Source organism: Oratosquilla oratoria, chromosome 2 (genome assembly GCF_046742065.1).
Source record: "Oratosquilla oratoria isolate Oo_2021 chromosome 2, ASM4674206v1, whole genome shotgun sequence".
NCBI classification, from domain to species: domain Eukaryota; kingdom Metazoa; phylum Arthropoda; class Malacostraca; order Stomatopoda; family Squillidae; genus Oratosquilla; species Oratosquilla oratoria.
In genome coordinates this window covers 89860713-89868212 of record NC_134778.1, presented here as the reverse complement: position 1 = coordinate 89868212, position 7500 = coordinate 89860713, and the positions used below count along the sequence as shown (strand labels likewise).

At 39.7% G+C, this 7500-nt stretch overlaps 1 protein-coding gene across 1 annotated transcript in view; it reads right to left on the bottom strand.

Moving 5' to 3' along the window:
* The window catches only part of LOC143041024 (uncharacterized), a 43080-nt gene that overhangs the window by 25870 nt on the left and 9710 nt on the right, over nucleotides 1-7500 (bottom strand). The gene's annotated exons all lie outside the window — the stretch shown is intronic.

Sequence of the window (7500 nt, the reverse complement as noted above, 5' to 3'; positions counted from 1 at the left end):
ACACACACACACACACACACACACACACACACACACACACAAACACACACACACATACACACACACACACACACACACACACACACACACACACACACACACACACACACACACACACACACACACACACACACACACACACACACATACACACCCACACACACACACACACACACACACACACACACACACACACACACACACACACACACACACACACACACACACACACACACACACACACACAGAATCATGAAGGGCACAGAAATACTCGATAGAGAGGACTTGTTAAATTGGGACAAGAGAAACACAAGAGGACATGGAAAGAAACTCAAAAAAGATAGCTACAGAAGAGATCTGAAGAAGAACAGTTTTCCACATAGAGTGGTGGACACTTGGAACAAACTGGACGAAACAATAGTGTGTGCAAAAACCATACACGAATTTAAGAGCAAACTAGACACTGCGAGATACAAAAGCGGGACCTCACGAGAGTAGCTCCCACACAAACACATACACACACACACAATTCTATAATGAAGAGACATAAATAAAAGAAAAATGGATGATTTTGATGCAAATCTATAATGAAGGAGTAGATAAACATGTACCATGACAAAAACAGGAAAAGGTGTATAATTAAGTGCTGGTTTGATAGAAAGTCAGAGAGTGCAGCGAGTCGCTGCAGAGGGATCTAAACAGGGTTTGGGAATCGAGTTAGAAGTGGGAAGTGGACTTCAATATTAAAAAATGTAGCATAATGGAATTTGGAAAAAGTAAAAAAAGAATATCAGGACAATATAAAATCGGTACAAATTAAGTAAAGAAAGTGGAATCTGAAAAGGCCTGAAAGCAATCATCACAAAGGACATGTCCTCTGATAAACAGATATACAAAATTATCGGGGAAACCTACAACTTGCTTAGATCAATAAAGGTGGCTTTTACTTACTTGGACCAGGAAATATTGAAGAAAATTCTACTCACACTGATAAGGCCAAGACTGGAGTAAGCAGCGACACTATGGTCACCCAGTACTAAAAAGAATATAAGGAAAATTGAAAGAATCCTAATAGCAACCACGGAGATGGCCACAACACTTTCAAAACTGTCATAGGAGGAGAGATTGTCAAAATTGGAATTACCGACATTGGAATAAAGAAGAGAAAGAGGTGACTTGTTGACTGACTATCTATAGAATCATAAGAGGCATAAAAGTCTTTGATAGAGAAGACTTACTAAATTGGAATAAAAGGAATACAAGGGGACACGAAAGGAAGCTCAAAAAGAACATTTATAGAAGAGACCTGAAAAAGAACGGCTTTCCACACAGAGTGGTGGATATGTGGAACAAATTGGACGAAACAAGTGTGTGCAAAAACCATACACGAATTTAAGAGCAAATTAGACACTGCGATATACAAAGACGGGACACCACGAGCGTTGCTCCCCTTCCCGTAAGATACAACTAGGTAAATACAACTAGGTAAATACACACACACGCGCGCACACACATACATTAATCTGCACTCATATATTTGATAACTTGAATTTGTGTCCGGGACAGAATTGAGACCATCATTACCAAGTTCAAGTTTTGATTCTCTGTTGCGAATGCAAAAGTTACCAATGTGTGTGTATATGTATATATGTATATATATATTTGTACACACACACACACACACACACACACACACACACACACACACACACACACACACACACACACACACACACACACACACACACAATTTCCTCGTGGTTACTAGCAAAAAAAAATATATATATATATATATATATGTATATATACATATATATATATATATATATATGTGTGTGTGTGTGTGTGTGTGTGTGTGTGTGTGTGTGTGTGTGTGTGTGTGTGTGTGTGTGTGTGTGTGTGTGTGTGTGTATGTATGTGTATATATTATATATACATGTGTGTGTGTGTATCTCAAGTATTTGAGCAGCCACCTGAATACCTAGTAGTCATTTGGTGTCAACAATGCTTTCTTCATCACGAGATCCACGGCCAATCAAAGGATCACCAACCTCATCGTCACTGCCGCAGGTGGGCACCTGTTGTGGGAGTCGTACCAGTTCTCAGTCCACTAAACCACCCACCACTGGTTTTTGATGGATTAGCTGAAGGTCCATTGCCATTTACAGAGTCCACTTTACTTGTATCGACCTACTGATCGACTGCCTGTTTTTGCTTGGATATTTTTGCGCGATCGACTTGAGCTCCCTCATCAGGACCAGATCGACTCGAAGGTGAGGTTAAGAAGCGCATGCAACGGCACGCACAAGTGCTCTAACACACACACACACACACACACACACACACACACACACACACACACACACACACACACACACACACACACACACACACACACACACACACACACACACACACACACACACACACACACGGCACATGGAACAATGAATACATATAAAGGTTAGGCTATTAAAGAAAACGATGAGTATTTTGGACTTGAATTGACCTTTCCAGATATTGCTGGAAGTCTGTCAACCTGTGCGACCTTATGACCTTTCCCGTCTCTCATTCTCTTTATTTTTCTCCGTTTTTCCGCCTTTTCGATGTGGGTTTTGTCTGTATTTCGTCATCATTTGGTCTGACAGGTGTTCTTGAAGACAAAGGATGACGTAGCCCCTGTCCGTTTAGTGTAATTTTGTTTGTATTATTTAATGTATATCTTTATACTCCCGCTGCCATGCTGTTTCGTAGGACAACTGCTGTTTTAAGTAGTGTTTGCTGGGTGGCCATGGATACATCCAGAACCTTTACCAGCTCAGTGGTAGTCATCAGTGTTACTTGATTTTTATTTCTGGTTGCATTGCGGTCTTGTTGATAAAGTAGCTTACCCTAGGCGTTCAACTGTGGCCAAAGCCATCACCCTTCCCCTGTGTGTTCGAACAGCCAACGTAAGGTGCCCTTGACTGATAGCTATTGGGAATCGACCCCTGATCTATGTACTTACGACCCAGGACATGCTAATCCACGACTTTTATCAAAAGTTATTATTTTACAAAGTTGGTATGGAGATGAAAACCCTCTCCCAAGGGGGTCGTGTGAAATATCAGAGAAAGGTACGAGGTTGTTCTCTGTATTTGTCAGAGATGAATATTTTTCTTTCAACAATACCTTCATTTTTTCACGGTCACACGCAGTGTGATGTGTTTGGGTTTCTTTTGATTAGTTGTGAGTCTCTGAGTGCAAATAAATAACTTCAAGAAAAGCTGATTTAGAGATTGTAGGGGTGATGGTTTTGATAGCTGAGCGCTATGTACACAAATATGACCGAGGAGGGGGCAATGCCAAAAACGTGAAAAAAAAACACTGTTGTGAATTGGAAAAAAAGGAGAGGGAAAATAAAAGAGAGAGAGAGAGAGAGAGAGAGAGAGAGAGAGAGAGAGAGAGAGAGAGAGAGAGAGAGAGAGAGAGAGAGATATATAGATATGTCTCAAAGACCCTAGATATGTGGTCATTGTGACGTAGGCTTGGACACGGAAGCCGTGAAGGTCGACCACAGAGGCTCTGGACCCAAGAATCATTATCTCGTTCGAACGGAAAACGTGAGCGTCGCTTGGCATTTAGGGTGAAAAGGGTAGATGGGTTCGGGGAGGGGGAGGGGGTGCTTATATCAAATGCTTGTAAGAAAATGGGTATGTATGACATATACAAATATGTACGCACGCATGCAAGCACACACACGCACATACACACACACACACACACACACACACACACACACACACACACACACACACACACACACACACACACACACACACACACACACACACACACACACACACATACACACACACACACACACACACACACACACACACACACACACACACACACACACACACACACACACACACACACACACACACACACACACACACACACACACAAAGAAGAAAAAGGCAAAATCTGACGTACAAGAAGAAATATCAGACAAAATCGATTAAATAGATAAAGAATAAGTAAATGAATAAGTAAGAAGTAATACGCAAATAGATATATAAACAAAATAGATTATCGAGAGATGGGATAGAAAAATTATAGAAACTTTCAATATGGGGCATAACTCTCTGCTAAAGGATAGAGAAATGAAAGTAGTGGTAGGTTAGGTTAGGCTATAAAAAAAGAGAAAGTGCAAGTAGAGAAAAGGAGAGAGAGAGAGAGAGAGAGAGAGAGAGAGAGAGAGAGAGAGAGAGAGAGAGAGAGAGAGAGAGAGAGTGAGAGAGAGATAGAGAGAGAGAGAGAGAGAGAATAAGAGAACAGTCACGAAGTCACCGTGAAAATTTCGCTCAGGTCATGAAAAGTGTGTGTGTGGGGGGGAGGGATGGTAGCAGTAAGAAGAACATGACAGCACGATGTAGAGTCTTTTTCAAAGAGCAGAAAGACTTGAGGGAGAGTTAAGGAACAGTTTTTGTGGGGTCATGAAAAATAGAACAGTAAAACTTGAGAGATAGTAAAAATTCTACAACACAGTTATCTCGAATTATGACAAAAGAAACAATATAGATTTAGTATATCTAGACTTTGCAAAAGCTTTTGATACCGTCCCACACGAAAGACTATTTACTAAATTAGCTTTGCATGGAATAAGTGGTAGCCTATTAGGTTGGACTAGTAATTGGTTGAATGATCGAAAACAGAGAGTTGTTTTAAATGGAAAAACTTCTGGATGGAAAAGTGTTGCAAGTGGAGTTCCTCAGGGTTCCGTTCTTGGGCCACTTCTATTCATAGTATATATAAATGATATAGACCATGGACTAAAATCTACTGTTTCCAAATTTGCTGATGATACAAAACTGTGCGGAGTGGCAAATGATCACTCAAACCAATTAGATATTCAAGAAGATTTAGATCAATTACAGCAATGGTCTGAAAAGTGGCTAATGAAATTTAACACAAGTAAATGCAAGGTAATGCACATAGGTAAAAATAACAGTAAGTACGATTACATGTTATTTGGAAATTCGTTAACAAAAGTGGATAGTGAAAAAGATCTCGGCGTAATTATCAGTAACGACCTCAAATCATCCAAGCAGTGTATTTCAGCCTCTGAGAAAGCAAATAAGATTCTAGGACTGATTGCGCGATCTTTTGATTTCAAAAGTCCATCACTCATTAACAAGCTATATAAATCGTTAGTTCGTCCACATTTGGAATATGCTGTTTCCGTATGGTCACCGAATCTCATTAAAGACATTGACAGATTGGAAAGAGTACAACGGCGAGCCACAAAACTGATTCCAAATATCAAAAATAAATCATACGAAAATCGACTAAAACATATGAATCTGTTTTCCCTAAAAAAGCGTGGGCTCAGAGGTGACTTGATACAGGTCTTTAAAATTCTAAAGGGAATTGACAACATCAAAAGTGACCAAATTTTTATATTGAATGAGAATCAGACAAGAAACAATGGTCTTAAACTCTCCGGAAATAGATTAAATTTGGAAGTAGGTAGAAACAACTTTGCCAACCGTGTAGTTAATGAATGGAATAAACTTCCTGCACAGGTAGTGCAATGTAGTTCAGTTCGAAGCTTTAAGAATCATTTAGATAAATACCTAAGTTAGATGCTGTAATGATTATAATTTATCTTATATTATTTGTTTTTGTTTTGTTATCATTTGTGTCTGATTTTTTTTTATTTATTATTAGTTATATGTCAATTAATTATTATTTACTATTTACCTGTTTGTTTATTATTTAACTATACCTATGCATTTATTTATGTATTTTATTTGTTATTTACATTATCATAGTTTTTATTTATTATTTTATTATTAATATGATTTTTTTTTTCGCATCCGACCTAGATATGGATCAAAAGGTCTCCTGTCGGCATGCTCCGCCTTTGTAATCCTTTGTAACAAGAAGGGCAAGGAAATGGTCTCAAGGAATAATGAATGAGCAAGAAGTCTCCAGGTACTGTAAAAATAACGTAAGGTCTTAAGGGGATTGGGTTCTAAAAATGAGATTGGATAATCTTTAATGGGGTTAGATCTTTATAAATGGGGCTTGATTCCTTTTAATGGGATTGGATTCCCCTTAATGGATACGAATCCTCTAAAAAGAATCCAAACACCTGAAGAAGGATCCAACACCTTTGAGAGGGATCCAGCCTCATTAGGAAGAATTCAAACCCCTTAAGATACGAGGACCTGAGAGCAAATATGAAGAGCAATAAGACCTAGAGAATAAGGAAAGGAACAGGAAGACTTGAAGAATAGAAGAAAGAATAACATATTATAAGGGATGGTCAAAAGAGCAACAGGACTTCAGGGATAGTAAAAAAGACTGGAGGGATTGTGAAAAAACGGTAACACTCGAGGGATAGTGAAGAGAGTATCAAGGTTTGAGGGGGAATGCAAGGGTAACATGTTTTGAGGGATAGTACAAGTGAGGGATAGTGAAAGGGATGTAAGGCTTAAGGGAGAGTAAGAGCGGCTGCACAGGGGATGGGGGAACATCAGTGAAAGTAAGTAAGCGGAGGAACCTTGGGAATAAAGACTTTTCTGGAGGTGTATGTTGTTGGCATTTGCCGACAATTCTGTCAAAAGAAACACCATGTTGAGGACGGATTCTTTATTAGTATGACGTGCCGCTTGCTACAACTTTATCAAGCGAAAATTCATACTAACTAAGGATCCGTCCTTACATGGTGTTAATTTCTTGAGATCTTCTCAGGTTATCTTGTCTGCCATTGCCAGACGATGCTCTTCGGCTGACGTGAGGGCATCAGCTTGAGATGGTGACAAAGTTTCTTGCTTCCTTATTTTAGGAGTAAAAAGGAACTTATAGTTCCTTCGGTGCAGTGAAATGCAGCCTTTACTTTGACTAATTATTTTTATTTTTTATTTATCTATTCATCCATTTATTCAGTTGAATTAAAGACTCCGATGTAAAAGGGTTGTATGTCGCGTGCACAGACAGACAGACAGACAGACAGACAGACAGACAGACAGACAGACAGACAGACAGACAGACAGACAGACACAGACAGACAGACAGACAGACAGACAGACGGACACACACACACACACACACACACACACACACACACACACACACACACACACACACACACACACACACACACACACACACACACACACACACACACACACACACACACACACACAGAGGAGAGGACCGTTCAGGTGACGAGACAATTGGCAGAGCATTTGAGAGTTGTGAAAGAAGTGAAACTGAAAGTGAGGGATGCGGGTGAGGTGAGAGGCGGCGGCCAACTCGTGTCAAAGGTGAACTTCTTGCCGAGTGACAATAACTCCTAAACGAGGTGATCAATTTATCAACCAGTCGTGGATGAAATTGAATGAATTACATCAATAATCGTCCTTCCAATCTAAGTGGTACTTTTAACTTTACTCTGGCTGCCGGTAAACTATTCCATATCTCAGTAGCAGTTCTCTTTATATCAAA